This window comes from Myiozetetes cayanensis, unplaced genomic scaffold, assembly GCF_022539395.1.
Source record: "Myiozetetes cayanensis isolate MyiCay16 unplaced genomic scaffold, myiCay2020 scf1, whole genome shotgun sequence".
NCBI lineage: Eukaryota > Metazoa > Chordata > Aves > Passeriformes > Tyrannidae > Myiozetetes > Myiozetetes cayanensis.
In genome coordinates, this window is record NW_026086604.1 from 117,752,924 (window position 1) to 117,779,941 (window position 27,018).

Below are 27,018 nucleotides of genomic sequence, written 5' to 3' on the forward strand. Positions count from 1 at the left end.
CATCTTGAAGCTCTTGAAAAAGAAAATAGGGTTGATTCTCCCTCACAGCATCATAAAACTCACATTCAATACAGACTGTGAATTACATTTTAAAATACTACCAAGCCAAGAAACCCAGTGGGGAGAATGTTCTTTCATGTCCTTGTTTGCCCTTTTCCAGACAACTCACACAGAGAAATTAGAGGAGATAGATCAATAGCAAAAATCCCCACCCCAAAACAGAAAAAAACCCAAACATAATGCAAGACAAAGCCTTATAAGGAAAAACACAGGAATCTTTTATTGTTTTGCATCCTCTCAGTTAGGAGGAATATAGTGCTGAGATGTAAAAGGTGGAGGTTGAAAGGTTCTTGGAGAAGGCTGAAGAAGCACTGCAGTATGTGCCACTGAAGCAGTGCCTGAGGCACAGAGTGTAAAAATGCATTAGTGTGGGGCTCAGATAATGGTATACTGGCCTTTTCCATTAATTTGCCGTAGGTATCCTCCAAAAAAGACCGTGGTATAAATAATAACAAAGCCCACCAAACAAACAAAATTCAAGTAACTGCTTCCTCAGTTATACCTGTAAAGTTCACTTTATGTTAATGGACTCCATATGGTTGCAGAAGCTCTTTGCCTATTTTCTGTATAAGCTGTTGTTTTCATTTGTTGGGTTTTGTTGTTGTTTTTTTCCTTTCTTTAATAAAATGCTCTAAATATTTGCTGTTGGAAGAGAACAACGCAATGGGAGGCTCTGCAGCGATATTCATAAGAACTGCGAGCACTGACTAATTGATTAACCAAGAGTTCTTGAAGAGAATGATTTGATTAGGGTAATTTATAGAGATTGTATCTTTTGTCATCATTTGTCTTTGAAAACATAGAAGAAAACTGCTTCCAAGTGCATGTAGCCGCTGGCATGAGAGATGGTGTGCACTACATCATCAGTTACAGCAGACTGCTCAATTTTGTACCTTTCCAGCTAGTCAAATATCCAATAACAACACACACATGCACACACACACAAGTGCTCTAGCTCTTTGCAGACCAAACTTTTCCAACATGGGCTTAGAAAAATATTTGGGGTTGTTCACTGCTCTGCTCTCTGTAGCATAAACATTTATTTAAATGGGGCTGTCTTTTCAGTAATGAAGAATGAAGGAAAAACAATGGTCTGATTTTGACAAATTAACTTGTGATTTGGAGAGTCAGTGAAGCAGGGAAGAGACATTCCTAACTATACTAATTAAATGAGCTTGCAACATTTATTTTAATGCAATGGAACCAGCCATATGAAGATGAACATTTTAATTTATTTTACGGTGACATTATGAAAAATTTCTCTGCTGCAGATTATCTACAAAAACAAATCTCATCAGCACCTAGGTTTGTGCATGAAATTTACATCTCTCACATAAGTTTGACCTTCCCCAGTGAAAACAAATGGAATGTGCTAAGTTAAAAAGTTTCTGCAAAGGTTGTCTTCCCATTGATGCGGTGGTTTATGTTCAAATTACCTCTGTAAAAAACATTCATTTTTCATGGTGCAGTGTAGATGAAAAATTCTGAATCTGTTCTAAGGGGAATGCAAATATAGCTCATTAGTTCAAAAACATTTTTCATGAACGACTGCTGAGTATTTTCAGGCAGATGAGAATGTGCAGTTTCAGCCAAGAATGAGCACCACATGTCCTACTAATTGTTTTTTAAACTTGTTCCTTCCCTCTATGGCATTCAATAAGTCTAGAAACTGTGAAGATTCCTGAAGAAAAAAAAATTATAGCTATCCTCACTTACAGCATATATTAGGTCTTTTAAATATACTGTGCAGTCTGAGAAAAAAAATAGGAGCATTAGCTTTCAGATGGGTAATATTGTCATATGCAGGCACATGACATTTCTCTCCTTGAAGTTTTTTCAGGTTTTAGTAATGAGTAGGAATATTATTTATGGAGTGCCATCAACAGAGAGAGTGTTGTCCTAAGGTTCATATCAGTGACGACGTTATGAAGCTGCTGGCAGCAGGAGCTGCAGGAGTTCATTGAGTTTTGGGATTTTAACTAGGTTGAGTAGCAGTAAGATATTTTCACTGTTTTAAATTACTCTTTAGCTGAGATTCTCTTCTCTTCTGCAGGCCTTCCAAAGGTTTGCTATGAGATAGCCTTAAAAAGCAGATTTGAGCAAGAAGTCAGACTTCCAACCTTCCCTCCATGAGTCTGAAAGATGGAACAATTAAAAACAAGAAAAAAATTGCTCTATTTAAAATTTGTTTAATTTCGGGGTCTGATCACCGGCTGTATATCTCATGCCTCTCAGTGGTGATCCTCTATGTGCAATGTGCACCCTCCTGCTCCTCCTCACCACCGTGGCTGAGGATGTCTCTCCATGGGCTGTTCTGCAGACCCACCTGAAGAGCTCAGGCAGGTGTTTTTACCCAGTCACCTGGGCTCAGGAGGAGAACTGCCCCTGTCAGGGCTGAGAGGTGTTTTGGGATGACTAAAGTCAGCAGCACAGCTCCAGCCAAGCCAAAACAATTAGGGCATTCTTTGCATGAGATCCTCTTCAGCTGGGCAACTCTGCAGCCCGCAGTCTCAGCCTCAGAGAGTGTGCACACCTCCTCTGCTTTCCAAAATTAATGCTTCTTAACAGACCGTAGGTGTTTATCTTTTATTTTGGCCCTTTTTCTGTTTCTTTGGAGTGTGGGATCATCCTTTCAGGCTAGTTACAAAGAAAATCCAGCCAGTTGTCACGAACTAGGGTTTCCTAAAGCTGATTGCTTCCCTTCTTTCTGCCTCTTGCCTGACACCCTTAAACCCTTCTGCAGAGGGTTTCTTCCCCACCAAGAGATCAGCAGGCCTTGGCATGCTGTGAATCATTTTGCTCACCTGGACTGAGCTGTGGAGATCTGCCCATAAACAGAAAAGCTTGAAATGGGATGAGTGCAGTCTTTCACTCAGCAGAAACTGTGGATGGTTGTTAGGCAGGAAACAGGTTACTACTGAAAGCTGAACTGGAATTTGACTGTAGCAGTCATATTAACAAAATATGTGAGTCTTAATGACAGTCAGATATGGAAACTTCAGCAAGTCAGTGGCAAAAATCCTGTTGCCCAAGACCATAATCCTGTATTTTCACCTGAAATGCAGTCCTGTGCTCCCTAAGTGTTTACTAAACTCTTGCTCATTACTCTTTGTTCAAGATGGGAAACTATCAGGTATTGAATAACTAACAACACTGTCTTGTACACTGTTAGTGTTCTGTTGGCAGGTGTCATGCAATCATTTCGTTTTCTTGATACAGGATGTCAGTCGCTGCTTTTCTATTTAGGTCTTCCAGAATATTTTATTTTTGTTTTGGTGGTCAGCTGTAGGAGGAGCTATCCAGACAACACCAGCCACCTAGATGATAACAGAAGAAGAATAAAATACTAAAGCAAAAATATTTTGGTCCCGAGCTATCCAGAGCTAAGAACAGTGTGTGTGAAAAGAATGACAAGGTCAAGCTGGAAAGCTGCTTGAGGCATGATTGTTTTTTGTGACTGAAAGCAGTCACATGGATGTGTGTGGTATGTGTAGGAATGAGAAACATCTGGCCTGGCTTGATAGCTCAGACTCCTATTCTGTATATATATGGGATAATAAAGTTCCAGAGTTAGTTCTACCTAGACAAAGCCTGTCTCCTCTTGGATTTATTTGCGGCAGCCAATCTTGGGAAGAGTTCTTATATAATGATAATTTTTAGTGTTAAAACTTCTTTATCAGACCAAAATATCCTCCCAGTTATGCACAGGAAGGTCATCTCCTGCAGGTATCACTGTCAGGATTGCCATAGCACTGAGATAACAGCCCGTGCTCACACCAGCAATCTTCCATCCATGTGGTCCATACAGAGCTAAAACTACCTGGCACACTGAAACAAGGGATAAGTCCCTGTGCTTCAAAATGAAAGATAGGAAAACAATTTTCTGCGGATTTAATGGCATCTGCCCATAAAGTGAAAGAGCCAGGACCTGACATCCAGCCTTTCTCCAGGCTCTCCTGGATGGTTAGTGTTAGTCTTAGAGCAGTGGCAAATGTGAGTTCCAGTAAGAGATTTGCAGTGTTGAAGAAAAGTAGAGGTTTTATATAGATTTAGAGAGGTGGTGGTCAGCCTTTCTGTTGAATATAAACTGTAGCACTCAATAACTCTGCCTCTAAAAATCACTGAGCAACAATTATACCCAGAAATAATAAAGCTACCACATTGTGCATTGACCCCAACAGAAGAGTTAGATGAAGAAATAAACCTGCAAGACACCTAAAGCCACACAAAAAATGCCAGTGTATCATCTGACAGGACAGAGAAAAATATCTTCTTCTCGTGTTCTGGAGTTTTTCAATTGAGGGTGTTTCACTGGTCTTGAAATATGGAAGTATTTTATTATCACTGATACTTACACATCCCTTCTCAGTCAACAGCGAAGCTCCTGCTCACAAAACTGAAGTTTCCAACCATACTTACATTCAGCCAAAAACACCAATACACTAAGAAGGTCTCATAGTACCAAACTCATCCACAGAAGTACTTTCATGAAGCTGTGACTCCACCAGCAGTGAATCTGTCCCATGATTTTCAGTATGCCATTTGCAAGCAATAAAAGCTGCTGTCATTCTTCCCATGAAATCCCTGATGAAAGAAAAAGATGATGCGTTTATACAAAAGCTAGCACATAGACCTTCAAAAGGAAACTTCTGACAATTTGCTTTTGACTCCAAGGTGATGCACAAAAAGTCATTGCTCTTTCTGAGCTCATATATGTATATATCTTGCTTTCCTCTTGAGGAATCATTTCTCTTCATTCACCTTTTTACTCTGTTTAGGCAATCAGATTAATGTTGTGTCTGGACTGGGTGCTTTTCTGGTTTCAAGCTGTGAAGCTAGCAGCTCGAATAATGGCAGGAATCCATTCAAATGGGGAGAGGCTTTATTTCTCACCAGTCTTCCTGACTCCTCAAGAAACTGCATTTCTTCCCCTTTTATTTGTCCCCTCTTCCCCTTTTCCTTCTCTGATTCCAATTACCCTTTAACTAATAAGCATCCAGTAATATTACTGTCTCCTTCTGCCATCTATAAAGAGCAGCCAGTTGCTTTCATCCTGATAAATATTTATTTTAGGCCAAGGTAAACAAGGAACAGCCCAATGAGGCTTTCTGCTGAGAGATTAATCTATGTGTGCTTCTTCTGTAGGAGCTGCAGCCCAGTGTTCCTGTGGAAGACACTAAACAGTCAGGAATTGGGAAAGAGTGGGCTCAAAGGTTCCCCAGCCATCCTCCTCGGTGACCACTGGCAGGAGGCATAGCCAGCAAATGGACAATGTGGTCAGGATGCCAGGGGTAACTGAGCGCTCCCAGCTGCCTTGGGAAACTCTCCAGCCCACTCAGGGCCGTGCAGGAATTAGAAGAGTCTGAAGCTTCTGGGCTGTGGTGACAACTCTCTGAAGACTCCCAGATATAACCCTGGTGTTGCCAGTTCTAGCTTTTTTTTTTTTTTTTGGAACTTAGGTGGCCAGGGCCTGCCTTCTGCTGAAGTTAAACTGGCTGTAAATCCCTGTTCCTGTGCACATGTCAAACCAGGACAGCATTGGTTTCATGGCTGACTAATGAGAAGTGGTGTGTCTGATCCTGGTGGATGGCTTAGAGATCCTCTTGAGCCTTGCTGCAATTTCTGCTTTTTCACACTCCTGATGCTTTGACTTGCACTAATTGCTGAGTGGCTCCACTAACAGCCTGCAAGATTTTTTTTTCCATAAGGTGCTAGTCTTTGGATATCAGGAGTGCTACAAATGGAAGCTAACAGGCAGATATGAAAACAAGTTTTGTCCCTCTCTCTTTGTCTCTCTGTCCTTTAGTGCTGTATCAGTTTGCAGGAGATTAATTTTATGTAAAGTTTTGCATTTCAGGTTGTGATCAGCATTTTTTTTCTCTTGGTTGGCTCTGAGAAAACATATATTCAAGTTTGGGAATTCATCATGTCTGATTAATGATGTGTATATAGAGCTTCCTGTATCATCTTCTTTCTTTTGGTCTTTTTTATTCAGTTGTTTGCTGTACTCCAACCCTGCGGATAGATGGTTCTGCAGTGATAAATGTAAAGTTTGCATAAGCCATGTAACAGCAGGACAGCCTATTATCACTGTACATTTTCCATGGCTGTGCAAACCTCTGTAGGCTATTTTATTGCTAATAGATCCACAGAGAAACAGTAGTGATTTTATGACTCTTTTTAAAATGGAAATTCATGTTTGAGAAATACAACTGGGAGGAAACAGATGTAAACCACTTAAGCATTTGCAGAAAATTGAGATGCACACTCTTATTTACAGACCCACATTGCCTCCATCGTTTTATTTTCAAAATTAAAATAAGCAATCTGTTTGCCATGGGAAATGAGGAACCGTAAACTTGTTGTTTTCCCGTCACAAGGCGATGGCCAGCATCACTGTCTCTGTACTTAATGGCATTGGAGAAGAGGGATGACAAGTCCCCCCCACCCTGACTTTATTGTCTATAACACATTCCCTTTGTAATCTGTGTAAGAGGTGTGCAAGTGGGAAAGATTTTAGCATAACCATGTGTCTGAATTCACATTAAGTTATAAAAGCTGAAATGATTGCCCAACCTATTATAAGGTTTTACCCAAGTATTTAAAGCTATTGGAAAATCTATTTTAAAACTTTAATAGCAAACAATTGCAACACATTTACACTCATGCCAGAGTGCTCATGTGCTCATTGCCTACACCATCAGAAAATACTTCTCTCTTTTTTGCATGTTGGTTTAAACTACTATTTTGAGGGCTGAGCACTCCATTGTAAAATTATTATAAAATACCTTTATAAGTTCAGTTCAAACTCATAAAATCACCTGCCAAAAAAAGTCAGCTTTTAACTTTTAGTAGATACAATAATACTTTGCACTGATCTACAGCCCAGCATCCATGGAGACTGGAGCTGTATACCTTCTTATTCCTTTCTTAAGAAAGGGCCATTGCATATATTTTACAAATAACTAACCATAACACAGAGCTTTATGGAGGCTTGGGTCTATATTGTGGGTCGCTGAGGGCTGAAGGCTGGGAGAGCATCCAGTCAGTCCTGTACTTCTCAGTAGTCACCACCACTCGTGTATTTTTTCAGCCATGTTATTTCTGAGTTATTGCTTGTTTTCCAGGATTGCAAGGGGGCTGCAGTGTTAAAGTACTTAAAAAGGACACACAGTATACCACCATATTTGAAGAAAGCCACTGAGCAGTGTAAAAACTCTACTTTCAAAAGCCTCTGATGCATGGAATGTGAAGAACCCCAAAAAACTTAAGCATGAACTCATAAATGAAGAGAGGGAAAATCCCTTCCTCTTACATACTGGCATGCTGAATGTTATATGAGAACTGTGTCTCATAGGAAACTTTACGATGTCCTGTGACAGCCATGTGTCTACCTGCAACAACACTTCCCTACAAGAGCTCCATACCCTGGGAGGCAGGAACTGCAAATGCCTCCTGGCCACAGCACCTTGCTGTAAGCTGACCTCAAAGCTCAGATGAAGCCAGGTCCTTTCCTGCAGCTCTTCTGGTAGTCACCTGGACACTGTTGCCTTCAGACAGCCTTGACACTGTGATGAGGCAGCTAGAAGAAGGTGGAGGACATCACTGAGATGCCCCACTTGCTCATCCTTCTGTGCCATAAGAAGAAGAAGAGGAAAGGAGAGCAGTTTTTATCAAGGGCAAAGCCATTGGTGTGCCTGGATCTTGTCAGCACAGCTTGCAAGCAGGAGAGGAGTAGGAGCAGCTAGAGAGAGCAGAGCTGGCAATGTAAAATGCCCAGGGAACAAGGATGAGAGCTCTCAGAGAGCATACCAAGGAGAAAGAAAAATCAGGTGTCAGGAAAGAATGGTCTGGGGAACTGGGGAAGCAAAACAGCTGGGATGGAAGAGCTCCCATAAAAAGCAAAGCCAGACACGAATTCCACTTTTGGGAGGAAAGACTGAGACACGTATTGCATTAAGGAAAGCTAAGAACACAGAGTGCTTTCCCTAATGTTATTCTTCCATGCAAGTGGTTTCCATAGTGATGTCGCTTGATTGCAAGCGAGAGAGGAGATGGCCACAAGGCAATCTCTGCTAGGATGCTGTTCACACCATGAAAAAGCACAAGACCTCAAACCACTCAGAGAAAAAAAACCTCACTGGAGTTGCTCAGTCCCCGAAGGAAGGAAAAGCTCAAATAGCCTTTTGCTTCCCCTGGGCAGAGTCAGGACATTTTCCCTCTCCATCCTGAAAAGACTGCAGAAAGCAAAACCTCTCACTGACCTTGCTATATCTGCCACCAACAGGCCTGCTGCATCCCAGCCCTCGGGGCAACCAATCAGAGAACCTGCTTCAACCCTCCAGTCCGTCACAGACACTGTCAGGAATGACACTGGTAAGCTGGAAAAGCCAACAAAATTTCACACAAAAATTGAAGTGAAAGAATTCTTTCTTATACTTTCCTACACTTCACTCAACACTGATTAGTGCATTAAAGAGCTTTATTGACCCCTGGCAGTTAAACGGAAAGCTTTCTTGTTGTAGCACTGAAAGAAGGGACAGATTTTCCAACAGCTGTCTAATATCTCTGTCAACATGGAAATGAAATAGATTTAAGGACCTCAGAAAAGCATCTGAACATTTAGTGCCCAGTAATAATGCATTCCAATTTCCACTTGCAGAAACTGGAATTACTATCATTCTGTTCTACCAGCTTTGTAAATAAACATCTGGCACAAACTTTCTGTTTAGAGAAGAAAAAAAATCATCTAAAAGGAGGCTACTAGCTGACCATCTCTTTATTAACCCAGTTACAGAGGCACAGTGTTTAAAAAATGCTACTGTGAACCTGCATGTCATGTTCAGGCCCACAGGGGAAAAAAAAGGGTAACAATAAATAACCAAATAACAGAATAAATGAGAGTCAATTTCAGTGGGATTTGTGAAACACACCGGAACCCTTCAGACCCGTGTACAGCACTGCTCAGATCAATGAACAAAGTAAAAAACATCACAGTGTTTCCATCCTCCAGCTGCACACAGCACTCCTTGTTCTTAGATCAAGGCACTGTGATAAAGAAAGATCAAGCAAATGTAGCCCCAGGTCCTGTGAACAGATGTCAGCTGCTTTCCTTGGTCCAGCCCAGCCTGCTACAGTTCATATCTTAAAACCAACAACAAGATTAAGCAATTATTCCCTATATGCTTGTTATTGTAGTCCAATAAAGCAGCATCTAAAATAATAGCTTTTCTCCTGCCACCCAAGGTTGAGTACTGCAGAAAAATGTGTTGAAACTGATTAGGTTACAGAGATAGGCCTGCATAAATAATTGCTGAAAGTCACCTAAGTCAAAATAATAATAGCAGAGAAAATTAACTTTCAGATAGAAAAGCTACATGTCTATTCGCTCATTTGTATGCTGAAGACTAATTCAGCAAATGAAGAATACAATTCTTGAGACAAAACAGATAACCCATGGATTCATGGTGATAGCTGTTACAAAAGGTAGGTCTACCTTGAGATCAATTGGCCATGAGAAGTTTTAAATTCACTATTATTTTATTATTATTTTCATATAACCATGTTAAGATTTATACAACTTTCTAGGTTGGTTTGCCCTGTATGTCAGCAAGGGAACATAGATTCACAGATAATTAGGTAGAATACTTGAAGCAGTTCAAGAATTCCTTTCATGCAGTTGAAAGGTGTCTTTCTTTTCTTGAATTTATTTTTTTTTTCTGTCTCCTGTCTGTCATCAGTTACTTTCTTCAGAACTGGCATACTGTACTGAGTAGATTTCTTCAATAAATATCACTGTTGTCATTAAAGATCACACTTCTCTGTGCAGTCAATAGCAATTTGAATGTGGAAACCTTCATGACAATCCTCCCTCTCATAGGAGAGGAAATGTCTTTGGTCAGTATCTCATCCCTTCAAGGTCTCTCTTCTTGGTCCTGAAATAATATTTATAGCCCCATTTGTCTTGTCAGTGCCATTCCCTCTCCACAAGAAGGAGCCAGTTCAGAGTAATCATTACCACCATGTTTTATGCAGGAGTCTACATCTCATAGCAAGTACTCCTCCCGGGCCAAGTTGATGAGAGTGGTGTCGTGTCTGCTCAGCACTTCTGCTGTCTCTGCCTGGCTCATTCAGCATGGCCAATTGGTCTCCTTTTCTATTTTTACTTCAGTTTTTGTATTACTATCCCAGAAATGGATATGTTTCAAGTAATGTGACAGGTTCTCACTCCTTCTTGACTATTTTATTATTTTCAGTGAAATATATTTTGTACGGCTTCTTTTGCTCATCATCATAAACACTGAATAAGTAGATTTTTCCTGGCAAGTTAAAGAAGTCTGACAATTCTGTATTCAGGTCTGAATGCAAGTTAAAATACATTGTGCTGATCCACTATGAAAAAAAGCAAAACATGCAAAACCTCCCCTAAAATCTGACATCTCACAGTTACAAAGGGACTTTCCTACCAACAATTAGGCTGCAGTTATAGGTATAGTGCATCACTTTTAATTCTAGTAAAAACCTTTCCTTATACTTCCAGGTGAGCAAATGTATGACTCCTTTTCTACTAGTAACAAAAGAATTTCTATATTTTCATTCACATGCAGAACCTAATTTGGACAGTGTACATCTGATGGACTTAAAATATTTGTGGGGCATATCAGGGCTGAACTTGGAAAGTTTTAATTTTGAGGAGCATTTCTCCATAATATTTATACTCAGCCTGAAGTTACAGAGTACGTGGCTGGAGGCAAAGTTTTAGGGAGACTGCAAACGACCTAACCATAGTCCACAGGCATGAAAATTGAGTCCCAGAATCCTTGTTGTCATGTAAGAAACTTGGAAAGATACAGATAACATGGAAAATGCAACTAGTTATGAATATTTTTGTACATTTGGTTCCCCATAATCATCCCCATTCCCATGCTGACTGCCAAGGGTGATTCACTGGTTTGGTGAAATTTACGATCTTCGTCCCTCAGTGTTGAAGAAAATTGTTGCCTGATACTAAAAAGAGGTAAAGGTGACTTGAGGTAGACTTTGAAGTTAATGAAGTACTTTACCTGCCGTCATGCACCCCATTGCAGACTCTCCCTAGTTTACCACAATCATCATGTTTTTCTTAAAGTTTTGCAGTCTTCTTTAGCTTGTAGCATTCTCCCTTCCTTCCCTCCCCTCTATTGCCCCCTTGCCCCGCTCAAAGATTCAAGTCCTTACAGTTTCAAAAGGCGGGAAAATGTAAGAAAGACAATCAAAAATTAAGAGGCAGATAAAAGGGTGGTGAATGTATGTGTATGTATGAATTTTAAGGAATTTCACTATTATTAAAACTGCATAAATGAAATTGAAAAACTAGTTTCTAAATCTCATCAATATTGGAATGCCTAGAGTTGGCAATACTGTGTGTTTTTTACAGGGGTTCACAAAGCACTGCCCACCACAAGGCTTCCTGTATCCTGGAGATCTAAAATATGCAAGAGCATTCTGTTCCTATTAGATGCCCAATATTCATATCTAAAATCACATTTTGGCCACAAAGAGAAATTAATAACCCATCACTCACCATTTTCTATGGTAATTAAGGAGTTGCTCTAAACTGAGCATTGTGAATTTTCCATGTGTCAATTTGCTGCCACTTTTAAGTACAGTAGCTGAGAAGTCCAGAAATCAAAGAGATGCAGCGACTTCAAATGTGAATACCTAGAGCTATGCTGTTCTGAATGAAAATGGACACAGAGGTGAACGCTAACATTTTTCTCTATAGACTCCTTCACATAGGTGTGTTTGATGCTTTCCTCTATGGGGTCTGAAGCTGGAATTAAGTAATGAATAAACATGTCTTATTGAAACAACTTTGACATTTCAAATAAGTTTACACATTAATTAAGATAAGGTTGTCCTAGCCCCCGCAAAGAGGAGAAGAAATTTGAGAGAACACGGTGGTTGAAGTATAGTATAAAAAGCTGTATGAACACTTTGTTAAATGCACAGATTTAACCCTGCTGTTTTGCTCCTAATCATTATTAATTGCCTCCAGTGGTGGACATTAATTTCCCTATTGCAACAACATGCATCTTGAGTTTGGGCATATCCTAATATATCAAGTGGGACAGGTGATATAATTCAGCTGGTCACAGCTGGAAAGAAGACAGCCACCCACATGCAAGCAGTCTGTCAGCCTTAGTTACGCTGCAGACACCACCACAGCCTCCATAACAACATTGTACATTTATCTCTGGGGATAACTTTACAAGAAGTACAGCCGATCAGTTCATCCTATTTAATCTGCTGTTGTCTTAGCAGGAATAAGAATGCTTTTGCCTGGGCTTTAGCTCTGAATTTGGAAGGGGAAATACTTGGGGCTGGTAGTGCAGAAGAGCCTGACCCTCTCTGGTTGCTAGAACGGGGAGGAAGTTGGCATGGTGTCCCAAAACAGGGCATGCCCTGGCAGCCAGAAGTCCAATGCTGGCATCTGGACCATGAGAGATTTGCGTTCACATTCCTGAAGTACCCAATTCAGACTGGAACCTGCTTGCCAAGCATTGCATTTGTAGGTTCACATAACGGTCACTGAACCAGAGCAGCTCTGCCAGTAAATTAACTATTTCTTCCATGTGTACGAGGGCGTGGGACGTGGACACAAGTCCACCTTGGAAGGGGCTGGTGGGAAGATTCTCCATTTGAAGGCAAAAGATGCAGCTGCAAAAGCCTGCTCAGCACACAGTCCTGGTGGGAGGAGAGTGCGCCTTGCTGTCTACTTTGAGGCAGAAGTTTTCCTCCTGGACTCAGGAAGGACATGCATTTCCACAAGAAGTTTCTGGGTTTAACGATGGCACATATCCAGGTGAAGAATGTTTCCTTGAAAAAAAACCCCTAACCCAAATGTCCTGATTATCTAGTTAATGAAACATGTAAATTACTGCTAGCTCAGAGTTCCTTTCCCAGTATGCACCGTAACTACACCTCAGCAGCTGTTATGGTGTATGCACTGAATTTAAGCCAGAAGATAAAAGAAGTCTGAGGAAACAAAATACTGCATAAAAGGATCTTGGGATTTGGCTCAGAGGAAAGATGGGGGTTTAAACTAAGCAGAACCAGGTTCCACAGTTGCCTTTTTAAACTGTAATTAACTGTAATTTTTCAGGTGGCGATTACCTTTATTTGTAGCAACTAGAAAAGGATTAGCCATGGGGCTGTACAGTACTTGGTTTAATAAGTATACACAAGTTTTTTTGCTTGTCCTAACCATTGCCAAAATGTACAAAATATATTTGTTCAAAAAAAAAGGAGAAAATTTAGGGTGGTGAAAATTTCTGGAACAAGGTTTTCCATTTAAAATTTTTTAGAGAATTGTGAAAGCACCTTTCCAAAAGGTACTTTCTTCTTAATATAAAATGATGAATGTATTTTGGGAACCTAAGTGCCATGCTCCATTCAAAGAGGCTTTAAGACAATTCTTATTTGTACCACCTTGGTCAAATTCCTCAGTAACTACTTTGCTTTTGAGTTCACCACTGTAAAAGTGAAGGGCAAGAGTTTAAAAAAGCAGCTTAGTTATTTACCAGATCATGTTCTTTTGTAATAGACTGATGTGAACTTGATGGGCCTTCTTTCTGGTTCTTAGTTCTTGTGCCTTTCAAATTATCCTAATCACATAGGTGTAATCCTCCAAGTTCTTGCTGCATTTTGCAGATATGCCTTATCATTCAAGGATGGCACCACAGAAGTGCAGTTGTTTAATGAATCAGAACATTGAGGTGAAACCAGTCCTTAGTATGTAATAACACTTTACACCAATCATTATATAGTGTGTTTTTAAATGCTCAATGATTAGGCTTGATGCATTTAACCTAGCTGAAAACTCTAAGCACAAGAGATAAAGGAAAAATATGTTTATATGGCTTTGAAAGGATTTAATTCTTCACTGCATCTGTGAATTATTCCATACCAGGTCTCCCAAACGATATCTTTATAATTAGATCTCTGTTTCTTTAAAGGTGACATTCTGTCCTGACAGCATCTAAATTACATTGTTTTCTTTTTCTGTTGGGTCAACACATTGTCAAAGTGAATCACAGTGAATTCTCTCTGTCTCCTGACTTTGATCTCTACTTTTTCCCATAGAAGAGTCCAGGCTGTGGCTCAGTGGTGTGTCAGTCCTGGTCAACTACTGCAGGCATCCAGGGCTGTGTTTACCTCTTTCTTGTTCCCCAGCTTTATTGGAAGGAGCCAGCATTCCACTCACAGCGGATGGGTCTTGTTCTCTCTCAGCCTTCCTTGGAAAACTCTATCTGCTTATCTCTGGACAGCTTTATATTTCATCTGGACTGGCACCTGGTTTGGAGGTCTGGAACACAGTGTTTATATTCGTCTCTTTTTTTACCACTTCTAAGGAATGCCGTTTTACAGCCCAGGAACCAAGTGAAGGCTTGAGTAGGGGAGAGATTTGCTACAAAATCCAAGAAGGAAGGAAAATAATTCTGGATATGCTGCAGTTGTTGTCATGATCTTAGACAAGACGTTTTTTTGTTATCTGGGCAGGAGTGTTTGGGTTAAGCTGCCGGTGCCACTCCATCACAAATCTCTCTGCCAACCTGTGAATCAGATGCTCACTATCAAAATGGGTCAATTAAACTCTTGGGTTGCCTGTTTTGGATGGCTTGGCTGAAGAGCGGTGTTTTAGCTGGAACTATTATTTATGAGTTATCACAGGAAGATTCCAGTGTTATGATCACTGTTATTAACACAAGTTTAAAGGAACAAAGGCTTTGTACTAAAAAGGAAACAGTCAGGGAGAAGCTTCACACAGTGGTATGTGGGCTGAATTCCTTGCAGCAGTGTACATTTCCCTCTTAATTAAAATAGTTAAACTGTGGAACTAGACATTGATGCAATATGTTGTTCCCATTCTGGAAATACATTCACTAAGAGTTAATAAATAATCTATGAATTCTAATCTTTTAAAGTCATTTCAGAGGGCTGAAGTCATCTGCTATAATTGTAAATGCAGTACCTCTGCCTTCACTGCATTCAAATGTAAAGGTGAGAAACTGATTAGAGGTGCTGGGTTGCTAGAGATAGATGTTCCAATTTAAATGCCACACCATTTGTTTTTAGTAGATTGAGACACTAGAATAATGTTTCCTTTTATTGTAGGGCTTTAGCCCTGTGTTTCTACCTGCTTACCTCAGATTTAGCTGAGAAAAGGGATAAATTTTCTTCTTACTAAATTTGCAAGGATTGCTGCAAGCAATACAGGCTGCCTAGATAGACCAGATTTTCCTACTACACAGCACTAGTTAGCTGATGCCAGACCTACAAGAACATCACATTCTCATTCTGACATCTGAGGTGAGTCTTGCTGCAGAAGTACAGTTAAAGCTGCTTTTGACGAATGTTAGGGCATTGTTCTTCTTTGCTTTGCTTTGCTTTGCTTTGCTCTGCTTTGCTTTTAAAAGGAGCTGAGCTGACTTACCTGGAAAATCTAGCTTTCCATGTCCAATTTCAGGTCCTAAACTGAAAGCACATGGCAGGCTGTAAATCTCCCTAAGCAGTGGGATGATTAGTCATTGCTGAGTTTGGTTCCCACTTCTAGACTGCTACCAGTGTCGGGGTGGATCATTTAAAACTAGTTTGTGGGTGACTGTGTTGTCCAGCAGTTGCAATCAGAACTGCAGCATAGATGCTTTAACCTCTGATACCCATGCTTCCACAAGCAGGTTTAATTCTCTTGACCAACAGTCAAAATAGCTGACACAATGCTGTCAGTCACTGCAGGCAAGGATAAGCCATGTCAAGCTTCAGATTCACTCATGTCCTGTCAGTTGTTTACTTATGACGAAATGTCATGGTTTGGAGCATGACTCCCCCTCATCTGTAGCGAGTAGTGAGTTTTAATTGAAATCACATCATCAAAGGGCTGCAGTCAAGCACTGCTGCGATTTTTGGTGATCACAAGTCCAAAGGCAGTGACTTTAATGAAGCATAGAGCCCAAGAACTCCCCTGCCAAAGTCCCACCTAGGAGAAAACTCAAGCACACTTGAAAGTGCAGAAATGCTCAGAGCAAAGATCAAACTTCCCTCACACCTCCTGGAGTGGAACAGAAATGTTACTCACTGGAGATCGAGCCCTGGCTAAACCTAGTGCAGTAGAAATGCAAGACAGGCTACACCACTTTCCTAGGTCATTCAATACCCCAGCATTTTACATGAATAACAATGGTAGCATTGTCCAGTGTATACATTATATAGAGACAGTCAAAAATGGTATATCGATGATAGCATCTTTAATAGCCATAAAAATAAAGTGAGGAAGACAGTGGGTGATAAATAAAGAACAGCCCGTATTGATCCATCTGCATTTGGTTTGTTAGATTTCTTATACAGTTCATGGGAACAAAAATCTGTCAGTTCTTCCTCCTTCAAAATAAACTGCTTTCCATTAACAGGCAGCAGATGACCTCATGGGTTTTAAAGAAACATGCAAAGGATATGATGAAGATTATTAATATAGCTATAAATTTCATCAGCCTTGCCTCTTGAAACTTGGACAACTGCACTCAGCAATAATAACAGTAATAATAATAGTCTGAAGATCTTTTGTATCTCTATAATCTCTCCATGCCACTCACAGTTATGGTAGCTTTAAAAGTGGTACTTTAGCCCACCTGATAGGAACATATCCCTTGCAATGCCTTAAGTGTGCATTAATCCTGGATCACATGTGAGGCAGTTTCATGATGGTCCCACTGCATCTGAGGACTGCCACGCTCACCTGGCAGGAGACAAAGAGAAGCTCTGCAGTTCCTCTGCAGTCATCTTGTGGAGAGCCTGGACTGTAGCTATCCTGGCCAGGTTGCCATGGGCACATCTTTCCATGTCTCTTTTCAAACCTGGTGAATGTTCCACAAAAACCTGTTAATCATATAGCAGCCTTGGGGATGCACCACAGCCAGAAGGATAGAAGAAAGGCCTGGTAGCGGAGGAGGTTTGAAAGCTTTTTGGTATGTATATGAATACTGGCAGATTGTGCCAGAGCTATTGCTGTCCCCAGCTGTTGTTTAATCCTGAGGCAACACACTCCTTCACCAGCCTGACCATCATCTGCCTCAGCTGTCAGAGGCTTCCACGCCTTCAGTGCATACTCTCTTCAGATTTGCCCAGCCAGGGTGTGATGACAAACCCCATGAGACCAAAGTGTCTTCCTACGTTCAAAGTTGAACAGAGAGAGGAAGAATGAAAGCACAAATAAATGAACCAAGGAATCATAAGATGGGAAAGAAACCAAGGATTGTCTAGCCCAACCTTTAATGACAAAAGTATGGTCTAGACAAGCTGGCCCAGCACCCTGTCCAGCTGAATCTTAAAAGTGTCCAACACTGGGGAATCCACCACCTCTCTGGGGAGTTTGTTCTCATTGTGAAAAATGAGTGACTAATTATCATTGTGACTGATTGGTCTCATTGTGAAAAATCTTCCTGTTGTGTCCAATAGGAATCTCCTCAAGACTAACTTGTACCCCTTACCCTTCATCTTTTCCATGAGACTCCTTCTAAAAAGGGAGGGTCCATGTCTGTTGTAGCAACTCTTTGAATACTGGAACATGGTAATAAGGTCTATATTAGACCTTCTTTCTTAAGGCTGAACAAACTTGAAACAGTTCTCTCAGCCTCTCCTCATATGGTAGGCAGTCCATCCTTTGATCATCTTTGTGGCCTTTCTCTGGACCCTCTCCAGCCTGTCCACATCTTTTCTTGCATAGCAGGGACCAAAACTGAGCACAGTATTCCAGGCATGGTGTGATAAGCTGCGTAGAGTTAATTTTCTTCACAGTGGCTATTAAGGGGCTGTGTTTTGGATTTGTGTTGAAAACACAGTTGATAATATACAGAAGTTTTTGTTATTGCTGAGCTGTGCTTACACAGAGCCAAGGCCTTTTTGGCTTTTCGTACTGCCACACTGGCAAGGAGACTGGGAGCGCATGGGAAACTTGGAGGAGACACAGCCAGGATAGCTGTCCCCAGATGACCCAAGGAATATTCCATACCATATGACAACATGCTCAGTATATAAGGTGGAGGTGGAAGAAGGAGGGAGGGAGGGGCGTTTGGAATGGTAACGTTTGCCTTCCCAAGTCAGTGTCATGCATGATGGGGCTCTGCTCTCCTGGAGGTGGCTGAAGCTCTGCCTGTGAGCTGATTCCTTGCTTTGCTCTGCTTGCATGCGTGACTTTTACTTTCCCTATTAAACTGGTTTTATCTCAATCCATGAGTTTTCTAGCTTTTGTGCTTATAGTTCTCTCTCTGATCTCACTGGTGGAACAGGGAATGAGGAGCTGTGCAGTTCTTGGCCACTGGCTGAGGTTAATCCATGACACAAGCTCTGAGTACAGTGGGATAATGACATTTTTGTCTCAGCTGGTGATGTTCTTGTTTATGTAACCCAGCATCCTGTCAGTTTTCTTTGCTGCAGAAGCACACTGTTTGCTCATATTGAGTTTGCTGCCTACCAGGATCCCCAGGTCCCTTTCCACAGAGCTGCTCCCAGGCTGTGCTGCAGTCCTGCATTATGTTTTTCCAGGTGGAAGATCCTACATTTGTCCTTGCTGAACTTCATAATGTAGTTGTTAGACCAGTATTCCAGACTATCCAGGTTTTCCTGCAGAGTAGCTCTCCCATATGAAGTGTTCACTTCTACACTCAGTTTGGCATCAATGGCAAACTTTGTGAGGGTACAATCGATGACATCTTCCAGCCTAAAGTGTATGTTGTTTTTGGCAGATTATTAGAAATGTCACAGTTTGTTCAGAGGCAAGTACATAGGGGATTTTGAAATGTGTGTGTACATGTATTTGGTGGGCTCTGTGTGCTCTCCAATATGTAAAATATTTTTCTTATTGGGACCCCGGTGCTTGAGACTACATTCCCAGAGCATTTGGGAGGTGTTTCATAGGACTTCTCATTCCCTCAATGGAGAGGATGCCCGAGCACTGCGTGCACACTATTTACCTTCCAGCCATGACACATGCTTACATATTTTGTAGGGGAACAGCAACATTTCTTATATAGACAGCACTTAGAAAAATGGCTCAGAAATACTTCCTAATTTCAGTTAATTCAAACTGTTGAACAACTTCTTTTCTGTTGAACTTTTCTGTGTTAGGAGCATGATGTAGTTCTGATATGTCACATCGTATTAGAACTTTGCACGTGGTATTTGCTCATCTCAGCTTCAGGCTTCCTGCAGTATGAACAAACTCATTTTCTGATCAGATTCCCATTTCCTGCCCCTGATTCACAAGAGGAATAAAACTCTGTTATGGACAACAAGATGCAAAGAACCTCTAGAAACCCTCTGCTGCCACAGTTCATCAGCTCCTTAAATTCAAGTTACTTCATTTTTTTCCTCAAAGAAATGTTATTGAAGCCAACTACTGGTTTCAATTCCTTTCTAGGTGAGTGTGAGATGAAGAGAGGAGGGAAGATCAGCCAAAAACACTGGTATGCCACTTTTATTGACCATTTCTCACCTTGAAGCTGGTGGTGGCATGTGACACCCAAGGACCACAGCCAGAGTGCAAATCATACCATTTCATTTGGAAGGTATCTCTTCATTATGTGCGATGCTCATGTGCTGAAACACATTGTATTCTAATCAAGATCGCCTTCCAAGAAAGGAGTGATGGCATCTAAACTGCCTGTAGTCTCAGACCCGTGCTGACTTTTAAACCATACCATGGGGCTGACCGAGGAAGAATTTGTTGTTCTAGGCCAGAAGCATGCTGTCAACCTCGTGGAGCAAACAGGTGACTTCTAGCACCTGGAAAGAAGTTGAACTACTACTACGGAGAGATGCTGCATGCCTCTTCATCCTCCCCATGTATTTTACACTACTGTGTACTGCATTTTAATATAGTTTCTAGCACAGTTTCAAGAAGTGAGTTAGAAAAATGTCAATCAATATTTTTATAAACGAGCCTTTAACTCAATATAATTGTTTGAGTTCTTTATCCTGCTTGGTTATCACACATGCGCACACACACAAGTACATACACTTAAATAACCTCTGTATTTTAAAGCTGTGCTACTCTCTTTGTCCTTGCATCCTTTCCTCTAATGTTTATGTCCTATTTTCAAAGGCATGCACTGGTATCTGATTATCTGTGTCTTTTTGAGTCTGCATGCAGACATGCAATCTCACTGTTTGGGTAATGTTTCCAATTGACAGATTTCCAACAGACTCACTTTGCTCTTCCATCCTTTGCCCCTTCCCATAGACAAAAATGACCAATGAAGCCCATAACTTACATTACATCAGATATTAGATCTACTTTCCACAGATTCCTTATAAAGCTCCCTTAGCAAAATTTGTTCTGGACATCAAGGAAGCATTAGGCTAAAACATTGCTTTTGTTGGGGGGTGTTAATTTAGTGTTTAAATTCTTTTTCTCTGTTGACTTCTTTCATGGAAAATTGGTTCCCTATGTACAGCAGAATTTAACTGATCCATACTTCTATGACAAAGGAAAAAGTCAGTCTTACAGTAAAAAATTCTCCCCATAATGCTGACGGCATCATATCTTGTAGACATGAGTAAGAGGCATACAGCAAAATTCTGACATCCAAACTTGGAAAACATCACATCATAAAAATAGATTTAGTTACTTTTTGTTAGTTCTAGAGCATTGCCAGTGATTACGAGAGAGAAGCAATTGTGCTTTGTAGATTTGACCAAATTTCATAACACGGTGCCCTACTGCACCACGTACAGAATGGTTCAAGTCCTGAAAAACTGCAAATGAACTGCAAGAGGCTCTATTCACTTCTGTGTTTAGGGCCATCCTTCTGCCCTGCCCCAGAAGGGCCTTGGATCCACTGGTACACTGTGTTTTCCATATGCATCAAACCCTTGCAAGTGCACCCAAACCCAGAGAAATGCAGATTTGCTGGTCAGTCCATGATGCCTTTTTGATGACTGAAAGATGGTCTCAGATTACATTCCAGGACTCCAAACCCAGGCCAACATTTCTAACACAAGGAATTTCCAAACCTTGCAAGCCACAACATCTGGAGTTACAACATTCGTTGCAGGGCCTGTTTATCAGACAAACAGCCTCACACAGCCTGATGAATAACTCCCATCCTCTTTTCTCATCACATCAGAACACAGAGCAGAGCAGCTCTGAGGGGGCAGCAAGGGCCATACACCAACATTGCACCCCTCGTCTACATAAGGAGAGCCTGCCTGGGTGATGGGTGCATGTGTGCTGCTTCCAGCAAGGATGTGTCCCTGCAGCTCTGCTGGGTGCCAGGCTCTTCCAGAGCCTTCTGGGGGCATTTATGTTGCACTCTGTTTTCCTACAGACTGATATGTCTTCTCCCTGAGGGTTGTGAGGAGTACCAAGGAAGAGAATGACTGTGGCTGCCTGGTATACATCTTTGAGGGTGATATACGGCTACTACAGTTTCCAGTTTGGCAGAGTTCACAGAAATAGCTCTTGCAGAAATATGTATTCCTGAAATGACCTAAAAATAACCCAGTATAAACCTGAAGTGTATATAAAGTTGGAATATAAAGATGCAAAAGGTATAAAACACCCTGCTTCTGCCTGTCCCAGGGAGCACCTTCATGGTTGTATTATTCCAGCCCATGACTTACCCCTCCAACCCATGATTCCCTTCTGGTTTGAAGGACTTGAAAGCAGCAGAAGGATTGATGCTGCCTTGGCTGGACTGAGAGGCACCAATGCCTTTGGAGAAAATTTTATTTGTGCATATGAAATGAGACCCTCATGAGATGCAAGTTCTCGTGGGAACAGAGGACCACTGCACTTCACAAATATTAAAAAGCACTTGAAGTAAAAAAAAAATACAAAAAACCAACTCCTCTCATATAAAGTTAGTTTTAAACTTACCTGCTGTACAGAAATAGAGGTAAATTTTCTTCAGCAGGTTTATCTCCATTTTTAATAGCAGTGTCTGAAAGTCAGTCAGAGTCCTTCACAATCCTATATCCCAAATGAATATATGAATATATTGAGAAATTAGCTTGAAATGGTAAATATGGCAAATGTATTTCACATCTTCAGACAAAGACAAATGAAAATCAAGGATCTCTGCAGCATTCCTCCTAAAAAGAAAAGAATCATCTTATTGAATAAATTACACTTGAAAAGTCAGCAGTGTTTCTTTATCGTTGAAGATTGATTCTCAGGACCAGAAGCCTGAACCAGCAAACAAAGTACCTGCTGTTGTCTGCCCCATCCTGAGAGCTCTTCACAGCAGAGCTGAGTAAATAATTCGCAGTAGATAATTTACCCACACAAAAGCTTTCTTTTTTCCACTTACTGAATGTCAGTACCTTGATTGTGGCTTCCTCTAATTTATTTGTAATTCAAATGTACTTGTCCAATTTATTATCTTTCTTCTTTCCTAACAGGTCAGATAGACTGTGAAGGGGCTGCTACAAGTATTTCAACCTGCCTGTTCAAAAGAGAGCTGAGTTCATCATGAGTAGTATCATGTGGTTTGTTTTTTTTTTTCTATCTATCAAAAGAAGTGCAAATTTTGTGATTGGGGAAGAGTTTTGAATTGATAATATAAATTTTGTCCTGCTAGTTAAACCAGAGGGGTTTTCCTCAAAGCTTCAGACTTAGAAAAATTGTGGTACTGCAGTCTCTGCTGTCTATGTTCAGAGCTGAAATGAAATCTTTTTATTACATTCACTTGGAATAATGGCACCTGCTACTCCAGGCACAGTCAAAACCTCATTCACTTGCTTGTGTGCCTGGGCTCTAGAAAGATTTCCCAATGAACTTGAACCCCTACTGTGTTAAGCAGCGTCCCTTTTAAGTGTACTAATTGCAGAACATAGACTGAAGAGAAATGGTCACAGCAGTGGTGGATGAAGAATTTTTGTCCCTCATTAAGTTTAAGCTTGAGGCTCTTGTAGAGCTTTGTCATTCCAGCCCAGCACTTCTGCTATATGGCAGTATTCAAGCGTGCAGACTTCAAATGGTCTTTTCATGGGCATTCAGGCAATCCAGGCTCCATCGCTCTAATGTCTGCAGAAAACAAACAGGAAAGATCTGGGAAGCCTGGGCAAAGGGAATCTGTTTTCAAGCCACTAGCAACACTAGTCCACTAATGCAATCCTTGTCTTGGCCACTGGAAGTGAGAGATGATTAAAAAAAAACCCAAAGCCAGAAACAAATTGGCATCATCTAGCCAGATGTTCATGGAACACTAGCTCTTAATGGGTGTTTGCTTCTATTCACAGTGCTGTGTACCACCACTGCTTCCTTCAACTTACACAATCAGATATAATCCGTGAATATGTTCATGTAAATTTGAGCAGAGGATGGATTTGTAGAGCAGGACTTCTCAGTTACAATGTGCTTTAACTAGAAAGCATTTTATGATATACAGAAATGACCACCTCAGATAACATTTCTGTAATTTTTAATTTAATTTCTGTAATTGTTTTACTGTAAAACCCAATAAAAATTAGACAAAACTTGGAAAGTTTGGTTATTGTTTGCTAGAGTGGATGTATGAGGGATGAGGTGGATGTTTGTGGCTTCGGTTTGTCTTTGAAATCCTAGAGATTCACAGCCATTTTCCCATACCTGTGGGCTCTGGCCCATGGGTTGACAAGTACCTTTCTGGAAGGTCAAATGCATCCAGATGTGGATAGGCAGAGTTAAAGGCTGCATGTCACCAAAGAATCTGTTCCAGTTTTGTCCAAAATCTCAAACGAAGGGCCCACTCCATCAGGTTGACAACAGTGCTCCCCACTCCCATGGCGGTGGCCTCTGGTATCCACAGGAATAATTTTCTTCCCTTTAGCTCTTTATTTTCACAGTCCTTTGCACTTCTCAGACCTGATCTTAGGTGAGAGAAAAGCACCAAATTAATGCAAGAGGGCTGCACTTCTGCAGGGCAGGGCTTAATCCTAGGAGAAGCCCCATCTCACCCCCTCAAGCCTGCCTGCTGCAATGGTATCACTGACGGAGCACCCCCACCTGCCACAGTCCTGCCAGCCTCTGGGGCAGCACAGCCTCAATTGCACTGCACCAAGGACAAGCACATGCAACATTCACATGCCCCTGCACCAGACTCAGCAGGCCATGGGGTCTCAGCAGTGATCCCTGAGAGCTCAGCAACAGGACTCCTCCGTGAGCCATTTCTTCCCGATGTAAAGTGGGGCTGGCTGCCTCTGGCTGGCTGACTGGCAGCTGAGAGGCTTTTAATGAGCATCTCTCCTCCTTGGCAGCACTCACTGAAGGAGACTTTGTCTGGGAGTGAGAGCTACAGTACTGGGCTGAATTGTCCTGAATTATTCTTTGCACGTCTAAGAAGGTATAACTACTATTTAGAAAGGTTCATAAACCAAAAATGCATCCAGAATATAAAAGGCAGAGAAAAAAAAGAAAAACAAAAAAAAGCACTGCATGAACCTATATCACTGCATGAACCTATATTTTAAAATGAATTTTATTTATCCAAATTGTCCCTTTTCTGAACCCCTAATAGAACAAACCTTACTGGCAAAAGCTGAGGAGGGATAGAAAGAAACTAAGGTCCTGTGGATAAATCAGAAATTATAGGCTGTGCATGGGAAACAGTACTGAAAAATGCATGAGAGCCATTTTGTTAAAAAAAACAAAACAGACTATGGAATGCTAGCTTTTGTGGAAGAATCAAGATCAGTAAATAGAAAGAAGCAAAACTGCAAAGAGCCTGACACTGACAGCAGAAAGCTCTCAAAAACCCAACCAGGTTGGAAAAGAAGAGATGTTTGAATTTTTCAGAGAGGGGTGGACAAACTGTAGGGACAAACCTGAAGACGTCCCCATGCTTTGCACGTGGCTGAGGTCAGAGCACAGAAGGGGGCTATAACCACCAACACAAGTGAAGATTTTTGCCCTTGGAGAAAAAGAAAAAAAGAAAGGTAGGTCTAGAAAAGACATAGCTGGAAGGAAATGTCGTGTCCAGCTCCTCTTTCTCATGCTGCCCAGCCTTGAGCTGCCACAGAGGGGACTGATGACTGGAAGTCACTGCGACAGCCATGGGGAATGAAGATGTACCGGCGAAACACAGCCTGCCTGAGATGAATGTGACATTGGTTTTGTGAGACTGTCATACTCAGACTGGTGTCCAGGAGCCCAAGATTACTGTAACAATGACATGGCAGCAGGTTGAATTTCCTCAATGGCACAGGCAAGCAGGAGAGACCGGGGATGAGTGTCAGCTCAAGTAAGCAGCAGTGCTCACTGGTATAAGAAATACCAGCGCTTCACCCTGCCCCTTGTTTTATTTTTTAAACACAAAAAATCACCTACAACAAACAGGGTGACCAAATAAATGCAGGAGCTACACTTGAAATCCAAAGAAGACAAATCCAAAGAGTCCAAAGGTTTTTGTGAAAAAAAAAAAATTTGTTTGCAGCTATGTCTATAAAGCAAGACTGAGGATGTTATTAGACGTCAGACACTGCCCGTGTGGTGAAGTGTTTCCTGAGCCTGTAGATAGGCTTCGAGGAAAGTGAATTGGGTAATTGCCTTTCCCAGGACATCAGACAGAGGGATGGGGTGGGGGCCAGAGATAGTAATGAAAAAGTAGTGCTGGCACTGCCTACCTGGTGATTTAGCAGGTGTGTGTGTGAGTGTATCTCTGTGCATACCTTCAAATAGCCTGGAAAACAAATGACTGCTGCAGAGTCTCTTCCTTGTGATTTTTAAAGGGCTTCTCTGTTGTGTGTTTTAGAGGCAGATTGATAAGGGAGCTGGGTAACAGTGAAGTGTACTCAACACTGATGTCACTTCCAGGCTTGGGAGGCAAAACATCCCTGAGCAGGAGAGAGCCAAGAGCCCAGGGAAGCCCTTGGCACATCTCTTTACCCTCCTCCTAGCAGTCATCAGCACAAGAGACACAATTAGGGTCCAAGTCATCCCAGCTGATGTCCAGCTTTTAGACCCTGGTGAAAACCCTTGAGGCAGGGGATCTGTCTCAGCTGGGTAGAAGCAGTGCACTAACACCACCCTCACTCATTCATGCTCCAGTCGCACTGACTGCTCCAGGACTAATCTGGGGAGAAGTGGAGACTCTGCACCAGAATAAATGTAGCTCCCTTTGTGATGGCTATGCTACAAAGCAAGATGCTCATTTGAATCCATGAGATTGGCATTTAAGAATGTAAAGGCCACAGTGCCTGGCTTGGGAAAAGAGGAGGAAATACAGGCAGAATTTCGCAGTCCTGGACAAATGTTATCCCATCACTTTCTCTTCCTGAAGGATCCTCTGTATGCTGGTGGTCCCAAAGGTGTTACCATGTTCTTGAAATCTTTTCAGTATAATTGAACTCAATCAGCATATGGTGAAGCCAAAGCACAAGCTGACAAGCACAGGACTGACCCGTACATGTTGGTCATATCTTCCTTCCCCATAGAGATGTGACTCTATGGGAGAAGGAAAAGCCTTTATAAAGCCCCTGAAACTGGCTAAAATTAGAATTGGCTGAAAAAGGCATTTGGGGGGGATAAAAAATTTTTATTTCACCTGAACTCAGGAGAACCAAATCTTGCACTTACATTTCTTTGAATTATTGAAAGGAAATTCCATACTTAATTGTTTTGTTTTCTTCAAGCTGTGGACAGCTTATGTGCTGATGGCTTACATGTTTGATGTTACAATGTCAGGAGAAAAGGCTGGGTCTTTAAAGTATTAAAAGGATTTCTTTTTTTTGTTTTGCATAAAAATGAATGAATTCTTTGTTCCTCTCATTTTGACATGCTCTGTGGAGAGTGTATGCTCAGCAAGTCTAAAAACTTTCAGCACAACCTGTCACAGCCTCCAGGAATAGACTAAATAAGTGTTAACCAAAGCATGAAATATGAAACACAACAACACGAGACAGAATGAAGTGAAACTCTGCTCTGATTTCAAATCATGCATAAAC

The 27,018-nt window shown here is 41.3% G+C and overlaps 1 protein-coding gene across 4 annotated transcripts in view; it reads left to right on the forward strand.

Annotated features, from left to right (window-relative positions):
- Nucleotides 1-23,545, forward strand: part of SKAP2 (src kinase associated phosphoprotein 2) — a 186,979-nt gene extending 163,434 nt beyond the window's left edge. For 2 of the 4 annotated variants that reach the window (XR_007629004.1, XM_050316015.1), the window contains one exon: nucleotides 7,188-7,475. The gene's annotated coding sequence lies outside the window, so the exon portion shown is untranslated. Of the gene's footprint in view, nucleotides 1-7,187; nucleotides 7,476-19,513; nucleotides 19,624-22,497 lie in introns of those variants that run through there. The other 2 variants (XM_050316032.1, XM_050316023.1) reach the window with 2 other exon arrangements.
- Nucleotides 23,546-27,018: the final 3,473 nt, after the last annotated feature.